This window comes from Oryctolagus cuniculus, chromosome 5, assembly GCF_964237555.1.
Source record: "Oryctolagus cuniculus chromosome 5, mOryCun1.1, whole genome shotgun sequence".
In the NCBI taxonomy this organism is placed as follows: Eukaryota; Metazoa; Chordata; class Mammalia; order Lagomorpha; family Leporidae; genus Oryctolagus; species Oryctolagus cuniculus.
In genome coordinates, this window is record NC_091436.1 from 25829517 (window position 1) to 25848889 (window position 19373).

The window sequence follows — 19373 nt, forward strand, 5'->3', positions numbered from 1 at the left end:
GGCCACAAGCAGAGAACTGGATTGGAAGAGGAGCAGTCAGGACAGGAACTAGTGTCCATATGGGATGCCAGCACCACAGGTGGAAGCTTAGTCTACTATGCCACAGCGCTGGCCCAAGGTTTTTAAATGTGTTATTAATGGAGGTTACTAAACAATGTATGGAAACTTAAGGTTGTGAGTGGTTTTGATCAAGAAATATATAGTGGTGGGGGCTGGCACTGTGGCATAGCAGGTAAAACCGCCATCTGCAGGGCCAGCATCCCGTATGGGCGCTGGTTCAAGTCCCAGCTGCTCCACCGATCCAGCTGTCTGCTATGGCCTGGAAAAGCAGTGGAAGATGGCCCAAGTCCTTGGGCCTCTGCCCTTGTATGGGAGATCAGGAAGAAGCTACTGTATTCTGGCTTACAGTTAGCCCAGCTCCAGCCGTTGTGGCCATTTGAGAAATGAACCAGCGAGTGAAAGACCTCTCTGTCTCTCTGTAATTCTGCCTTTCAAATAAATAAATAAATCTTTTAAAAAAGAAATATGTAATGGCATCATTTTGATAATAAATAAAATTTTCTTTGATCATTCACAGAACAAAGGGGTATGGTCTTTTAAAATATCTGAAACTATGTATGTTTTTCTTCATTTTAAAAGTATTTATTTGTTTGAAAGGCAGAGTGACAGTGAGAGAGAGAGAAAGAGAAGTGGGGGGAGCTTGGGTGGGAAGGGAGAAACCTTCCATCCACTGGTCCACTCCCCAGATGTCCCCAACAGCCAGGGCTGGGTCAGGAACTCCATCCAACTCTCCCATGTGGGTGGCAGGAACCCAACTAATTGGGCCATCATTTGCTGTCTCCAACGTGCATTAGCAGGAAGATGGATCAGAAGCAAAGCAGCCAGGACTCAAATCTGTACTCTGATATGGCATGTAGGAGTTCCATGCCTTGAGTTAGTCCACTGCAAAACAACGCCCAGCCCATGCATGTTTTTAATTGTGTGTGTTGTGAGTCTTAACCAGCTGATGTAATAAGACTTGAAAAATATTGGTTAAAACTACAAAAAGCTTTGGTTTGAATGTCAAAAATTTTCTGCTAGTTAAAGTAAAAATGGAGCAACATGTTCACAGTCCTCATTTAAGCTGTTATTCTCTGGTTATTTAAATATGTACGTAAAAATTTCTTCTAAACTAAGAATTATATATTAAGTAACTATTTTAAGGAGATGATTTCAGATGCTGAAAAGGAATTTCTGAATCATATATAATATTAAGTGTTTGTGTTTGTTTTGAGAAGTGAGGTTGGAAGTGAGGTTGGCCTGTATAAGATTTGTTCACTTTGGATTTTGCTTAGAATATGGAAATGAACAGGTGGGTGAAAATAATTGAATAATTTATTTGATGGTGTTTATTATTAAATATTTATTAGATTATAATTTATTATATTTACATGTGCCCTGTTTCACTTGCATATGTTTAATGCATTTTGGAAATATGGTGAAAAAATAAATTAATCTATGTTAAACGTGGCATGGAGAGTTCTTTAGAGCAGGTGCAATTATTTAACATTTTCTGAAGAACACATTTTTAATCTTTTTACTCATGATAATATTACTCAAATCCTCTCTTAGCAGACTTAGAGAACTCAGTTTAGACATATTCTATGTAATTTGTGCAGTGTGTAATTTCTCACATGAGACCTGCTTGAGTTTATGCATTTAATAATAGTATATAAAATAACATAAGAAAATGGCTTTATGTAATACAGTGATTTCTAAGTTTTATTATCTAACATTATTAAAACCTTAAGTAATTTCTGAATTGAATAATATCAGTAATATGACACTAATGTGACTATTTGGCAGCGTAGTGGGGGAAGAACTGAACTGTTAAGAATCTAAGTTTTTTGCCCTGGATGTCATTCAGTGACTCACAGACTTGGGGTAAGGAACTCAATCATTCCCTGGTTGAGTTCACCAAGCCTCTATCTTGATTGTGTGTGTGTGTATTTGTGTGTGTGTGTGTGTATGTGAGTGAGGGGGTCCTCAAAAAGTCTGTAGAAAATACATATTAAAAAGGAACTATGCGGACTGGTGCCGTGGCTCACTTGGCTAATCCTCCTCCTGCGGCGTCGACACCCCAGGTTCTAGTCCCGGTTGGAGTGCCAGGTGCTAGTCCTGGTTGCTCCTCTTCCAGTCCAGCTCTGTGCTGTGGCCCGAGAGGGCAGCAGAGGATGGCCCAAGTGCTTGGGTCCCTGCACCCACATGGGAGACCAGGAGGAAGCACCTGGCTCCTGGCTTCGGATTGGCGCAGTGCCGGCCGTGGTGGCCATTAGGGGAGTGAACCAACGGAAGGAAGACCTTTCTCTCTGTCTCTCTCTCACTGTCTGTAACTTTCTCTCTGTCTCTCTCTCTCACTGTCTAACTCTGCATGTCAAAAAAAAAAAAAAAAGGAACTATGCATATCTTTGAAAAATTTGTTGCACCAAAATAAACTTTTCTAATTCCATTTTTCCACAAACTCTTTGAAGTGCCCTGGATTCAGAATACTTTCAAAATTGTTTTTCAGTGCAAAACATGAAAGTCGAGACTCTATACAGATCTTCAAACAGAAAGAACTGGATCACTGTGATAAGGATTATTTGAGGGAGTCAGTCTCTGAATCCAGATGTTTAGGAAGTATCCTCTAAATGTCCAAGTGTGAAAGGGACAAGACTATATTCAAAACATTCATTGTGCTCATGGAAATTGCTGAAAAAAATAACTTTCTACAAGATTTATCTTAAAAGTTGAAGAACTGGATAGTGGGCAAAAATGTGAACGGGCACTTGCTTCCCTCTCTTGGCCTCTGAGGCCATTCTTCCTGCTGCATGGCCTTCAATTTGGCATTGAAATGCGTGCGAAGTATGGAGGTGGTGGAGTGTGTGGCAGGGGAGGACCTGGAGCCCTGGAGAAGACAAAGTAAAGATGCAAGGCAGCGGTGGGGGAGGGAACTGATGAGTGGTGTGTCTGCAAGCTGATGGACTTCATCAGGTTCACACTGCTGAATCCCGGTCTCCGTCACTGTTAGGATGTGTCTCCACTCCCTGATGTTCATTCGCTTTGTATCTGGCTTAGAGGGGACAGTGCCTTGACAAACTGGACCAGGAAGGGCATTGCTATTTCCACCCTAGCCCCTGGGACTGGATCTTAGCCATTGTGTTACTTGGTTATCAGGTATTTGCAGTAAACTTTGTGAGTTTCTGAATAAGAGTAGAGGCAGAAAACCTGATGGAACAGATTTCATGACAGTCTTGAAGGAAAACTGGTGATAAGCCAAGCTTGGTTTGGGCCTTAAGAACTTGCAACTGGAGAGAAGGTCATGGCTGCCAATCTTTGCTGGAGCCTCCAGGGTAAGAGGTCAAATGGAGGCCCACAAACTTTCTTCATTTGTTCAGTGATGAAATCTTTATTTGGAAAGAATCAGGTTGCCAAGGGAGTTTCGTCTGACCTGTTCAAGTTGTAGATTTGGTGAGGTTCATTTTCTGGCTTATTCTTATTGTTTTGAATAGTAATTAAGTCTTCATTAAATAAAGAATGTGCAGTGACCTGTTGGTGAATTTTTTGTGGTCGTATTTGACACGTGCTGTTTATTTTTATTGTTTGCAGCTTTAAAATTTAAGTAGACTGACTGCTTTTAGAGTTTCCAATGTTGTTTTTTTCTTTTTGAATTTTTGAACTCTAAAAGAGAAGATACAAGCAGTTTTCAAAGAGTTTATGGAAAAATCATATGGGAAAACTATGTGTTGTTTCAACATTCTTCATGTCAAAATGAACTTGTATTTTAATTTCATGTTCCATGAACTTTTTGAAGTGTCTTTGCACATATGCCAAATTCTCAACTTGTACTCATTCTCAGTGACCTAAGGGATTAAAAAGAAAATTTAATTGCCTTCAAAGTATACAAAATATCAATATATTTTAATTTAAATTAGAATTTATTTAAAAATTTAGATTAGAATAAATGTCAAAATTCATAAACTGTTTCTTATAAAATGTTTATTTAATGCATGTGTTTGTGTTGTGGAATTTCTAACACATGGTACCCAAACTTACATGTTAAAATTAAAAGACAATTAAATTTGTTATATTAAATAAATAAAACATCCTAAATCCCAAATTATGTAGATACTGTGAAGCTTTGAAATATAGTTTTTGGAAATTTAATTAAGCCCTCAATTATGTTTACAGATGTAAAACTATTTCTAGGTTTAGGTTTTTTCTAGGTTTAGTGTAAAATGCCCATGAAGAATGGGCCTCATATTTCATTCTATTTATATCTTTCAAATGTAAGACTAAGAAGAATTGCTTAATAGCAAAATGTTGTTCAGGTGCCATTTGTGATTTTTCAAAAGACTGCATGAATTCGCAAATAATTCTAGAACCATTGAACAAGAGCACTAGGAGAAATAAGAAAATGGATACTTGGCATACCTGTTATGCAAGAATCATGCCATTCAAGAAAAATAACTGGGTACTATTTCATTTCCTTTTTGTAAGCACTAATGCTACTTAGTTCTTCTCTTCTTTTGAAATGGTGTCTCCAGACTGTGCAGTGTCACAGCCCATGACCCTTCAGGGCATCCTAACTCAGTCATCTCAGTGCAAAATAGATTGGGAAACAAGCATTTCCTTGAGGACCCTCAATTGTTGAACTTAAGTTTAGAGTTATGGGACATCTAAATGGCAGCGATGATAGTGTCTCATATATTTTCCAATAAATTTATTTCTTGTGTTTGTTTGGGTTAAGGAATTTCTAACACATTGGGACCCAAGGCAAAAATAACCCTCCTGACTGGGGGCACATGTGGGCATCAGCATTCTCACTGCAGAACCATCTGCACAAGTAGTAGAAGGGTTCCTTCCTGCGGCCACTAGGGGGAGCTAGCGCAGGAAGGAAGAAATGGCAGATAGTGGTGTGAGCAGCTGTCAGGCTGCCGGTGGGCTCTTTTAAGTCTCACTTGCTTGAATCCTAGGAATACTTACTTGGCTTGACTGACTTTCTAAGGAGAGTGGGGAGGTCCCGAGTGAGCAGGTGGGGCTGATATGGAAACTGTGGCTAATTGGTGCTACAGCCAATTCATACGTATTTGCTGTAAGCTGGTAGCTTGGTAGTGTCTGAGTAACTTATTTCCAAGTCAGTAAATGCCCCCTCCCTCTGTGGGGTCGGGATGAGGAAAGACACGTCTGTCCTGTAAATCTGTTTTTCTACACACAGTTGGAAAAGAGAGGGATAGTTTTATTTCTCTTTGTGAGTATTCTCTGTGGAGGAAGCCAGGGACACAATTTAATCATTCATCTTGGATGATTGGAATTACAGTGGGATTTACTATTTACCCTAGATGGAGGATCTTAACCACAGATGGACAGAATTCAGAGAATTTTGTTGAGAACAGAAAAACCTTGTTTTTTTACTCATTGCTAAGTGAACTTCAGCTCTCTCTTTGTAATTAATGAAGGCAACAAATGACAGGAGTAGTTTCAGCAGTGCCTATGACTTTGTCCCCAGTGGAAATCAAAGATGATTTCATAGCACATTACTTTTGTGGCTAATATCCCAGAGTACCTTTATGATTGTGACTACTCAGAATAATGGTGGGTTTTTAGCTTATTTCCCATGATTAACAAAGAACCACATGTATTACTGTCTACAAGACTGCCTAACTATTTTTGAGATAACTATTTCAGCATAATTGGTTTTCTTTATAATCCAATGTACTGATCCTTTTTGTAGTTCGTAAGTGTGATGACTGGATTGTATACATGTCTGTGTGAGATGTGCCTCCCTCTACACCTTGTCATGACATCAGCACATGACCCATATGACATGAAACAAATAATCTAATGTATTTTGTTTTACACAGTTGCAAGCGTTGGGCCTTACAGCAAGCACATTGGGGAGCTCCAACCTAGATTAAATCCCATGCTCTGGCTGTGAAGATTAAGTTCTTACAGTGCGTAGCTTACTTAAGGTGGAACAGGAATTAAGAGTGGTGTCCTTCCTTCACTGTGTGGCCTCCTGGCAGCTCAAAACTGATTTTAGTGCTAGAGGAATGAGTGCCTTTCTCTCTCTTTATTTCATTTTATTTTATTTATTTGAAAGGCAGAATGACAGAGAGAGGGTGAGAGAGAAACAGCTAGGGCTAGACCAGGCTGAAGCCAGAACCCCATCTGAGTCTTCCATGTGGGTGTCAGTGACCCAAATACTGGGGCTATCATCTGCTGGCTTCCCAGGCACATTAGCAGGAAGCTGATTGAGAATCCGAGTAGCTGAGACTCGAAATGGCCCTCTGATATGGGCTAAGAGTGTCCTAAGCAGCGGCTCAAACCACTGCACTGCAATGCCCGTTCTGCATTTTTTCTTTTTCAACACAAGCTTTGATGATGACGAAGACCAGGTCAGCTTCCTTTGTCTATCTTTGGCCTGCAGTGCCTTCTACCCTCCTCTCTTTTCCAGAACCCGTAGCAGTGGTGAGTGAGGTGTAAACACCTCCAGCAGAGCCTGCCCCTATATCCTGCAGCAATCCACATTGTGTTGTCTTAGCACAACGGAGGAGGTCAGCAGAAAAGAGAATGTTTAATGCTGATTACCAGACCTGGTTTTACTGGTATTATCTCTGGCAATAGGACATATCCTCACACTCTAGGGAAATCTCCCAGCCAACCCAGTGGGCTTTCTTAGTGTAATGCAGAAGTCCTCTCACATTATTTCCTCCTTACTTTCAGATTAACATGTGCCTGAAATATCAACAGAAAGGTATAGAATTAATGGCTAACATTCATGGTTCACTTCCTTAGGCTACTGAAAGCCCTGTTTCTCTGAATGATTCTAAAACTTAGTTTTATCCCCACGTTACAGACAAGAACATGGAAACAGAGATGTAAGCTGTCTCATGTTATTTGCATTTTTAGCAAATGGCAGAGATGGACTGAAGGCCAGTCTTCTGGCTCTGAGTTACATGTCCACTTATGGCCTCCGTGCCTCACACCACCACAGTTTGTCCAGTCTCTGTCTTTGGTTTGGGGTTGTACTAGGAACATAGAGCCTTTAGATTTTTTTTTTTTTTTTGATGTCTTTTCAGTCTCGCAGAGCTGTGGATTTGGTTCAATATCTCTTCAACTTTAACCCCTGGCTGGTATGTACACTAGTGATACAGGGAAGGAAACCCACATTCCTATGCACGAAGTTTAGCAGTGACGCAAACTGCTGGATTTGGATCCATTTTGAGGATGTGACTATGCTTTGATCTTTGGTCTTGAAATCTTGTGAGCCACTGTGACAAGTACACCTTTGAAAATTGGTATCTGAATTCTTGTGCGTTGAAAAAAAAAAGGATGTTTGTATGTGCTTCTCTTCTCCATCACTTGTTGGCATTGTACCAACTCGTTAGAAGTTTGAAAATCCAAGTGCTGGCTGAGAAGCTAAGCTTGCTGTGACCAGTTGTGCACAGATGGCCAGATTCTTCCTGGCACCAGCGTGAGAGGCGCTCATGGGCCGCATCCATGGGGTTAGGAGGTGGACAGTGCTGCCTGGGCTCCTGGGATACTGGGCATGCCCAGTACAGTATTTTGTAGGGTGAGACAGATGGAACAGCTCAAACGAAAGTGATGAGGGAGAGGAGAAAGTGAAGAAAAGTAGAAAAAGGGCACTGGATTTTCTAATTCATGTTGCAGAAGTGAATTTCAGTTTCTGTAATTGACTAATAAATGCTGTGTTGCTCTAAGACTCTGATTCATTGACAGACAGAACTGAGTAATTGGCAGGGAGCAAACTCTTCCTTTAGGGATGCACTCCCAAATGCCTCCAACTCTGGAAATGTTTCGGCCTTTGGAAGACATAAAAATACATGTGGATTTTTCAGAGTAAGAGACATACCACTGACAGTACCAACCAAAGCAGAAAAATCCCTAACTTCGTTAAACTCACGCCTACACACACACACACACACATACACACGGGTTGTTCAAAAAGTTAATGAAAAATGGAATTAAGAGATGTTTATGGGGCCAGTGCTGTAGCATAGAAGGTTAAGCCTCCGTCTGGAGTGCCAGCATCCCACATGGGCACCAGTTCAAGTCCCTGCTGCTCCACTTGCAGACCGGCTTCCTGCTAATGCTCCTGAGAAAGCAACAGAGGATGGCCCAAGTGCTTGGGCCCCTGAACTCATGTGGGTGACCCAGAGGAAGCTCCGGGCTGCTGGCTTCAGCCTGGCCCAGCCCCAGCTGTTGCGGCCACCTGGGGAGTGAACCAGCAGATGGAACTCTTTTTTACTCTCCTTTCTCTCTCCTCTCTCTGTATCTCTGCTTTTCAAATAAATAAATCAATCTTTTTTTACAAAAAGAAATATTTATGATTATTTTGGTGCAAATTTGAGATCCATGTATAGTTGTTTCATAATATGCATTTTCTGTGAACATTTTGAAGGGATAAATTTTAAATTTTTCACACCAATATAGATTTATCTGTTAAATCTCTAATTTTTGCAGTACCTTCGTGTGTCTGTGTGTGTATGTGTGTTGGGGGGTGGGGAGTGCTCCTGGTGACGCAGTTGTGATAAGGACAATTAATCAGCCTTCGTACAGCTGGTTCCTGACATTTCTGCAAATTGTTGTGGAAAAATTAATGAAGGTTAGATCAGTAATGGTTTCAAGCTTGGCCAGTGGAAAGTATGACAATGTTTCCATCAGCAATTAAATCGGGCTGCTTTCTTTTTTCTATAGGGGAAGTGGTGGGATGTGTGTTCTCCACAGGAAATGGAAAAAGGGCAGCTGAACTGAGTGTGAGCCCAGGTATGGCAGGCGCTCACTCCTGGATTGGCACCACACATTTGCATCTCCTGCCAGAAGGATTGTGTTATGCAACACAGAGAAATCCTTGTTAGAAAGAGTGCGAGGAGGTTGGGATTTTACGGGTCTGCTGTTTCAGAAACACAGATTCGCTTTGAATTTGCACATTGGGAACCAGAAAGTGGAACTTATGACAAACAGAAAGTGAAACTCACCTATCTAATTTTATTTTTCAGGCTGAAGGTAGTTGAGTCCAGACCCTGTTCACATCCTGTGTAACCCTATGGGATTTTCCCCAGTATTAGTTAAAAATTTTCCCATAGGGTCACACAGGATGTGAATGAAAGTAAACACTTAACCAGCACGATGAAAAGGAAATTAGCTTTCTAAATGGTCCTTTCACTGTTAACATCCTGAGTAGTTATTAGTAACATGGGTAACGCTCACTTCAGTGTCTCATTATCAAGTTGTTACATTATTAATAGAATTATTAATCTTCTTCCCCATTATGTATGAGATGTATTTCTCATACATGAAATTAAATTTTACACTTGTACTTTTCAGAAAACTAAAAAGCCTGGCAACATTCTCTGTTAGATCAGTTTAATTCTTAGCCATTTTGGGAAGAGAGGTTCATAGACCCTTTTAAGACTCAGAAAAACTCCTGATCTTTCAACCAGGAACATGCATAGAGATACAACCTTGGAAGTTTCACATCTTGTAAATGACCTTGGACCCCAGGCGTCTTTCAAAGAACTGGGTTTTAGAAGCTTTTTATGTGGGAAATAGCTACAACTATAAAATGTCAATTCGTTAGAAGTAAAGATTTCATAAAAAAGGTACTTTTGGAGAAACTGTAACTTGTCACAATAATGATTCTTCCCAGTTTTATTTTCAAAAAATACTCCCTCTCTGGAAGGGGGCTTGTACATTGGACAAAGGTTATATTTGAAGCTATTTGGTGACATTCTTTTTTTTAATTTTTTTTTTTTATTTGAGACAGAGAGAAAGGTCTTCCTTCCATTGGTTCACCCCCTAAATGGCCACTATGGCCGGAACTACGCCGATTGGAAGCCAGGAGCCAGGTGCTTCCTCCTGGTCTCCCATGGGGGTGTGGGCGCCCAAGCACTTGGGCCATCCTCCACTGCCTTCCTGGGCCACAGCAGAGAGCTGGACTGGAAGAGGAGCAACCGGGACTAGAACCCTGCACCCATATGGGATGCCGGTGCTGTAGGCGGAGGATTAACCAAGTGAGCCACGGCGCCGGCCCCTTGGTGACATTCTAACAAGTGAAGTTAGTTGTCATGCCTCAGTTATTCCATCTTCAATGTGATGGCAACAGTGAGGTAATGTGTGACTTGTGTCTGGGAAGTAGTTCACACTATATATGAGGACCTTCAGAAAGTTCAGGGAAAAAGTATATTATGAAAAACAATCACTGTGGATTTCAAAAAATCTTTTGCACTAATATAAACTTACCTTTTAACTCTATTACTGTGAATATTTTGATGTGACTTTGTATGTGTGCACTTCACGCACACACACACACACATCCATCTCTTCCCTTATTTTCTTCCAATTTTGAGATCTAGTTTAAGTGTCACTTTCTTGCAAATCATTTCACAACTCCTCAAGGCAGATTTTTTTCTCTGCTTTCCCTAGATGTTTCTCTGTCATTTTATGAATTTTGTTACTCTTATAATTATGTTATCATTTGTTGTTTCCATCTCAGAATGTGAGGATCTTGTACTTATGAGTGATGTTTTATTTATCTCTATCCACGTGCTTTCTAGCGTAGTGCTTAAAACCCATAGGAACTGCCTGTTTGTTAAATTTACTAATCTAATGCTTATAAGAAATGAAGTCATGTAGATCTGAACTTGTGATTATCATTAGATTGATGTGGTAGGGGGTCATCTCCTAACAGGTGCAGTGATTAGTGCACAGCCAAGGTGAAATTTAGAGAACAGAGTGTTTACTGAAAGTGCATTTTTTTCTAACTTTGGCTACAGCGATGGATTCCAAACCAGAGCCACAGGATTTTGACTTGACTTTTTAGTCAGGGTAGTTACTGAGTGATTAAAAACAAAAGATATCACTTAATTTCTAAAACTTATAAACCTAATGTCTGAGTCTTGGGAAACGTGGGTCCCTATAGCCTTGGATTGTGTTTTGTTGGTTAGAATGTGGGGTTGGAGCCAGCATCAGAGCTCAGTGAGTTAAGACAGTGCTTGTGATGCCAGCATTCCGTATCAGAGCACTGGTTTGAGTCCAGGCTGCTCTGTCCAGTCCATCTTCCTGCTAATGTGTCTGGGAAAGCAATGGATGATGGTCCAAGTGCTTGGGACCCTGTTACCTATGTGGGAGACTAGATGGAGTTCCTGACTCCTGGCTTCAGTAAGGCCTAGCCCAGTACTGCCTGTTGCCGTCATCTGGGGAGTGAACCAATGTGGAAGATCTCACTCTCTCTGTCTCTCTCACTCTCTCTGTTGTTGTGCTTTTCAAATAAATAAAAAAAATTTAAAAAGAAAGGATGTGGGCTTAATAATAGGTTGAAGTATATACTTATCTGTCTCAAAAAGTTCATGGGGAAAATTAATCAAAAGATGTTTATTTTAGTGCAAAAAATTTAAAATTCATGCATGATATACATTTTCCATGAACTTTTTAAGACCTCTTTTATATACACATGTTAAAGCTGTTTGAAACATGTTTATGGAACATAAATAAAAATTTATACAGAACAGGGTTATCTTCATGCTTGAACAACTCAACAGCAGTGAAATCTGTGGGTTTTTTAAATTTTTTTTCCCTGTGTAGGATTAATGGTTTCCAGGGAGTAAATTACGATGTAGAGCCTGGGCATAAAGATTGACTTTGAGCCAGAGGAGGGTTGGAAGAGGGAAATGAAAAGTTGGTTGTAGGAAGTATTAGGACAAACTTGCACGGGAAAAACAGCAATGAGTTAGAGTAGGAAAAGAAGAAAGCATGAGGCAGGGCATGGTGTTCGGTGATCGGGGGTAGCTCTTGGGTCACTGGGAGAAGCTGTCTGTTCTAATATGCAGAATGTGAGGAGACCATGAGTAGAACACCAGCTGCATCATTACAATGAGACTAGATCCGTGGGAGGGACTTTGGAAGTAGAACTGAGGATCTGCAGTGTTGAGTGATGAAGATTAAATAGGATATGATAACAGAAGTTTGTATCTGTGAGATGTGTATAAAAACATGAATTAAGGCTGGCGCCGCAGCTCAATAGGCTAATCCTCTGCCTGTGGCGCCAGCATCCCAGATTCTAGTCCCGGTCGGGGCGCCGGATTCTGTCCTGGTTGCTCCTCTTCCAGTCCAGCTCTCTGCTGTGACCTGGGAAGGGAGGATGGCCCAAGTCCTTGGGCCCTGCACCTGTATGGGAGACTAGGAGAAGCACCTGGCTCCTGGCTTCGGATCAGCATAGTGCGTTGGCCACAGCGGCCATTGCGGGGTGAACCAACAGAAAAGGAAGACCTTTCTCTCTGACTCTCTCTCACTGTCCCCTCTGTCTGTCCAAAAAAAAAAAAAAAAAAAAAGCTGAATTAAGGAGAAACAAAGAAGGAAATAAGCTGATTTGGGGCAAAGAAAAGTAGGATTGAAGATTTTGCTCAATATATAATTGGTCATGACCTCTTGGCACACTGTTCCTTTGCATCTTGACCTCTTGGGAAGCTGTTTCTGTCAGAATTTTCAAGCCCTTATGCAACTCCTATCAGCTGCATAAATATTTCTTTCACAACACTAGCTCACAGCATTCTCTCCTTTACTTCACTCATAGAGTACTATTATAAATGTGGTGGCACTTAATTGATGTTTTAAGTGGTAACTGAACTTTTCATCTGCATGTCTTGTCTCTCCAATGAGCTTTAGACTTGTATAGAATTGGATAGTGTCAAAACATTTTTCCTCTGTTGTCTGATAACAACTCATACATATAGTGAAAAATCAGTATATTTTCAAATATATTGATTTTTTAAAATTTGTTTGAGAGATGGATAGACAGACAGAACTCCCATCTACTGCTTCACTCTCCAGACGCCTACAATGACCAGAGCTGGACCAGGCCAAAGCCAGGAGCTGGCAGCTGGGAGCTCAGTTCTGGTCTTTCTCAGGAGTGTTAGGGATCCAACTACTTGAGCCATCACCAGCTGCCTCCCAGGGTGAACATTAGAAAAAAGCTGGAATCTGGAGCAGTACCAGAATTTCAACCCAGGCACTCCATTATGAAACACACACTTCTCACCTCCTTAAACTCTTAAGACCAATGCCTATCTGCAGGATACTAAGCATTTACTGTGTCCCCAAAACTTTCCTAGATGAGACAAAAAAAAAAAAAAAAAAGGAGTATATGACACAATTCTTATTCTTAAAGTACAGATAATCAAGTTGGATATTTTGTTCAAAAGATTAGCAGTGTGGTAGAAATTGGGGATTAGAGAAAGACTGTTTTGGAGTCATCTAAATGTTTTAGAATTAAATAAGATTATGTCTGCAAAGTGCTTAGTACAATGCAGGACGGGAAGTCTCCCATCCCATGTCATTTATTAGACTCACAATTGTTATTAATATTAATATAATCTATTCACGATGCTTTCCATTACTGAAATCCTTAAAGATTAATCTATGTTAGCAATATCAGTTTTTTCTACCTTCTATCTTAAAGGAATCTGGTTTTAATATCTTAACTACCCTGCAGTTACCATGGTCTTTTAATCGGCAATTCCAGTGGACATTTTTATTTCTTACTTAATATCAGTTTTTTATTGCATTTGAATTCTCTCCTCCTTGAAGTGTTCTTCTCCATTTTGGTTTCTTTTTTAAAAAATTTTATTTAAGTTATGCACATTTCATATATATATAGATTTAGGAACATAGTGATTCTTTCCACACCACTCTCCTCTGGCTTCCCTTATTACCAACTGATTCCTCCTTCTCAGTTTCCATCTTTGGTTCCTCCATCAGTCCATTGAATGTACAGTGAAGAATTCTGTCATAGGGCCTGGCTGTGTTTTAAATGTATCTCCCCAGTAAGCAGGTATTGAAAACTAAATCCCTAATGGAGAGGTGGGGACTAATGAGAGGTGATTAGGCCACGAGGGCTCTGCCCTTGTGAATGAATTAATACCATTTTCAAGGAGGTTGATTCTTTACAAAAGGATGAGTTTGGCCTCCTTCTATCTCTCTCTGTTTATTATAAACTACTGAGTTGGTGGTGTTCTGTTATAGTTGCACAAAATGGACGCTACGACAGGCTTCTTCCCTTTCTACTCTAATTTTCAACTTAGTGTTTTTATTCTCTGAGTTTTTCCACTACTATTGTGTGGTAGCAGCTACAGCTTCCTACTTCCATACTTCCAGTTATATAAAGCCATGTGCCACATTTCAGCCAATGGTGGACTGCATGTGCAACCATGGTTTCATAAGGTTATATCACTACTGATGCCATGGCCGTGTTAGTTTGTGTAAATGTACTCCATGATGATCATGCACTGACAAAGTCCCCTAACAACACATTTATCAGAAATGTATCCCTGTTGTTAAGCAATGCATGGCTGTGTTAGGTGTCTCTGTTTAAATAGGCCAAATAATCTTCGAATTCAACATGTTCAGAATCATGCTTCTCCCCAAGACCTGCACCTCTTTGCTTTTTCCCACTAAAAGCACCATCCCTGCAGTCATTCAAGCTAGTACCTTGGAATCTTCCTTCACTCTTTCTTTACCTTCATGTCACACTGACACATATAACCAATTTCCGAGCTCTGCTGATTCTTCTTCCTAAGTATGTCCTTAATCAGTCACCTCCTACCTCTGCCCCATTTAATTTCTCATCATATCTCCTTGAACTATTGTGAGAATCTCTTGACTGGTATTTTTACTGTAAGTCTCCACCCACCTTCCTTATGTTCTCCACAGTGCTTTAAAAACTCTCTCCCTAAAAGAGAAATATAATCATGTCATTCCTCAACTTAGAGATTTTTGGTGACTTCCTGGTGCTTTAGTATTAAATGCAAAAGTTTTTGATATCTTTAGAGAGCTACTTTATTATCTGGACCTGCTTTTTAATTCCTCTTTAGTTTCTCTCTTCTCACTATTATTCCTCACGTAAGTTATACTTCAGTAATACCCACATTTATTTATTTCCAGAATATACCACGTTACTTCATTCTGCTGTGCTTTTACAGTTGCTATTTCCTCTGCCTTTAATGTCATTTTCCAATTTCTCTATTAGGTGAACTTCCTCACATACTGCAGAATATAAAGGTCATCTCCATTAGGATGATTTTCTTACTGCTTTCCCTCATCTTTCTCCCAGTGTGTTTGGTAATCTCCTCGTGTCCATGTCCATAGTGCACTGTCCGTCTTGACAACACATATGGTGTAAAAATGTTTTATACTTGATTCTATACATAGACTCTGTGGAGGTTGTGTTTTATTATGTTTCCGGTGACCACCATGTACCTGCTAGGTATTCAATAAAGCAACAGGAGAAAGATTCTGAAAAGAAGCTGAATATATGATCAATTTAAAAACCTCTGAACTGATGGTGAAGTATCCAGCTCAAGCTCTCTTGTGCTCTATAAATTATTTCACTTCAATGATTTAACAATACACTATTTCTTATTGTGCTGAAGAGAAATTTAAGAAAAATAAGTTTGTGTGTCATTTATGTACATACTCATATATGTTAAACTCTTCAATTTGAGTAATATTTCTGGATTTCAGAATATTCAGCAACAGAAACTAGGAGATGTAAATGTAAGAAAAAATAATTCAGTTAGAAACTAGATCAGAAAAATAAAGGATATTAATCATTACAATGAAATAAGCCCTCATAGCAATTTTGATTGCATTCATATAAAATAATTCAGACTAAAATTGTTCAAAAATAATATCCTATGCATGGATTTTATTTTAAGGTATATATATAACAATATATATTTGTTATATATTTATACATAATACTTGTTTATTAATATATACCTACTGTAAAGTATATATAATACACTTTTTATATATAATGCCATATATAGCTGATAAAGTCAAGCCAGTTATTTCAAATAGAAAAGTTATACGTAAGTTCCATTAGTCCTCATATAAGGTTCTATTGCAGCAACAGATCTATATCTTATGAACAGTATTATACGGGAGAGTCCTCAAAAAGTTCATGGAAAATGCATATTATGAAAAAACTATGCATGGATTTCAAATTTTTTTTTACTCCCAAATAAACTATTTTTTAATTTTGTTTTTCCATGAACTTTTGGAAGTACCCTCATATATCCATCATACAGCCAGATTCAAGCCAGGAGCCTAGAGCTTAGGAGCCTAGAAGTCCATCCAAGTCACCCCTCTGGATGGCAGGGGCAAGTACTCTTTTATCTTCCACTGCTTTCCCAGGTGCATTAGCAGGGAGTGGGATCGGAAGTGGAGCAGCCAAAACTTGAACCAGTGCTTCAGTGTGGGATGCCTGCCTTCCAGGTGGAGGTTTAACCAGATGGGTCCTTTTTATATCTTCCTTACTGCTATTACTTAACATAGTCATTCTTCAGTTTCTTGAACATATGGAATGAAGTTAAAATAACTGTTTTAAGGCCCTTTTCTACTAATTCCATCATGTTTGCTAGCTGTAAATCAATTCTGATCAATTAATGTTTCTCCTCTTTTGGAGTCCTATTATCCTGCCTCTTTGCATATTTGATGATTTTGGTTTGGAGGCCTAAATTTTAACTTGTTGGTACTTGGACACTTTTGTATTCCCAAATACATTCATTAACTTTTTCCTGGGGTAAATAAGATACTGGGAAGCAGTTTGATCCTTCGAGATCTTGCATGCATGTAAGCTTTGTCAGGTAGCACCACACAGCATTTAGTTTAGGGTCAACTTTTACTTGCAGTCAAACCAAGATCCTTTTAATGCTATAACTCATGTCCTCTAAATTATGAGTTTTTTTTTTCCACTCTTGCTATTGGGAACAGAAACTGCAGTTGAACATTTGTGAATCCTGGCACTGTTTCTTCTATTCTTTTTGGATGATTCTCCCAGCCATGGGTTCCCTCATATGCATACATAGATCAATATTCATATTGATCACAGCTCTTTGGAATTCTGTCTGTACAGCACTATTAACAATTTTAGGCTCCCTGCACTTCTCGCTCCATATCCTCCACCCAAGGAGACGGCTGGTTTCTGCCCCAGTCCCCTCTTCCTGTGCCATGATCTGAACACTTTCTTTAGGCAATGTGCTGAGGCAATTGTAGGTCTCACTTCATGAGTTTTCCTTTTCTTAGGGATCCTTTCCTTTGTCACCAGCACCAGTACATGCTGTTGTCTTATCTATGGTGTCTAGCTTTATGGTTGTTTTCAGACAGGAGGATAAATCGGGCTCCTACTACACTGAGTCAGGACCTATTTTGGTGTTTATTTACTTATTTATATAATATTTGTTAGTCTTAAGAACTCAGGGTGCTGTTAAAAATTGCTAAATAAAGAGCTTGAAGGGCTTATTAGTGTATGCACCTAACACAGGGAGTTAGGACTGTGAAATCTGTGTTGACTGTGTTAGAAAGTGTTTCATGCCATGGTGAGAGTGTTGGTGCCTCTGCGTCTCCTAAACCATTTATCCATTTGTAAACACTCAAACTAAAATTTGTGTATTTTACATTTCACTGCAAATTTTTGAGAATTAAAAATAATGGCTCTTTCTTTTTCTTATTTTCCATCTGACATTCTTCAAAGCAGCCACATTGTGTGGCAGGGAGAAGAGGAAGACTTGTGACATGCATGAAATTTTAGCCACCACACAAAATGATAGGGTTTGGAAGATGTAAATAGTGTGGTTTGGACAAATCCACCTACTCACTCCTATTTGTAACAAGCCAGGTTTCTTAAATTGATCTTAAGTGATCATTTTGCTTTCACTAACCTCCCTACATCTGCAGTGGAAGTGAGTGTGCGTTGTTAATGATCTGACTATAATGCTTTGATGTCATCCTATGGTAGGATGGTCTCTCTCACATGCGTTCTCTCTCTCTCTCTTTCTCTCTCTCTCTCTCTCTCACACACACACACACACACACACCATGAATTTTCTTCCAGAAATTTCCTGATGTACTATTCTTTGAATGTGATGACATTTGTTTATATAGGAAGCTGGACACTAGTTTCTTTTTGTGGACACTGTGTTAGAAACACATTTTCCACATTGAATTTTCCCAATATGGCATACATATGTACTACTTCTCACCTTTTTAATGTTTGGGAGGCCTGGAAAGTGAAGTTATATAATATCTTATTGACCTACTTTAATATTTAATATGAGAATAACTTCTTCCCCACCTCCAGGTTTTTTCTTAATTTTCAGAAAATCAATGGAAATGAAATCATATTGAAGACTGACCCTATAACTCTACTTCTTATGCCATAACTTGCATGTTTTTCTGATAACTGTATGTCCCTTATATATTTTATTTTCTTTGCTAGTTGGAGGAAAAATATTACAGGAAACATGATAATTTATAAGCACAAAGACTGTGTCTGCATAGGATTGCTAAATTAACTTTTAAAGTTTGTTAAACAACTGATATTTAAGAATAATTAGTATATATATAAATATACCTATTGAAAATACATATATTGACATTTACTTTTAACCATGTGCTTATTGTAGTAGTTGCTATCATTATTGAGCAATGGCTGGAACCTCAGTTAGGTGCTTTACTTACATAATCTCTAGTCTTTGTAACACCCTGCAAGTAGTATTATTTTCCATATGGGAGATGTGAGGAAATCTGTCTATGAAATTGTAAGTGATTTATTTAGGCTCACAACCCTAGTAAGAAGTAGAACTGATGCTACAAACTGGGGCTGCCTGACCAAGAAACCTGGATTAAGTTCTCTACATTGAAAGACTTAGGAGCTAATCCTGGATTTACTAACAATGATGATTGAACTTAGTAGATAAAAAGTCAGACTGTTAGGTAAATATGTCTAAAAGAAAATACTTGCTAAGAAACCTTTACTGAGAGAGTGTTCTGAGGACAGTAGATTACAGCAAAGAGCAAAGCTGACTCCTGTGCACTGAGGAGAGACACACAGGAGAAGCAGTTTCACGGTAGTATACTTAGTCCTGTCCTGCAGGGTGATGAGCAGTGTCAAGAGGGAGATCCCAGAATCTCGAGGAGACTTGGGTGGGGAGAGTGTGCTCGGAAGACTTCAAGGAAGAGACTGTGACAGAGTAGAGACCTTGTGAAGAAGATGGAGGTAATGACCCTGACTGTGACAAAAGGTAATTTCAAAATAGACCTAACCTTTGTCAAAAAGAATTCCAACTACCCTAGATTCAGTTACCAAACATTCATAGCTAAGATTTATCTCCTTCATGGACTGAGCTTACTATTATGTATGCTTACCGCCTGCTTTCACGTGATTCCTGATCTGAGGCACGTATTCTGTAAAAGATCTTATACTCTGATTTGTATGGGATACATAGATGGATACAGTTAACCTATATCCTATAACCTTTGAAAGCCTTCCATTT

General features: G+C 39.3%; 1 protein-coding gene and 1 non-coding gene across 27 annotated transcripts in view; both read left to right on the top strand.

Annotated features, from left to right (window-relative positions):
- Positions 1-19373, top strand: part of HIVEP2 (HIVEP zinc finger 2) — a 216982-nt gene that overhangs the window by 131892 nt on the left and 65717 nt on the right. The window lies entirely within an intron of this gene.
- Positions 5740-5846, top strand: LOC127493375 (small nucleolar RNA U13). The gene has a single exon (XR_007923428.1). It is a non-coding gene; the product is annotated as a small nucleolar RNA U13 (small nucleolar RNA).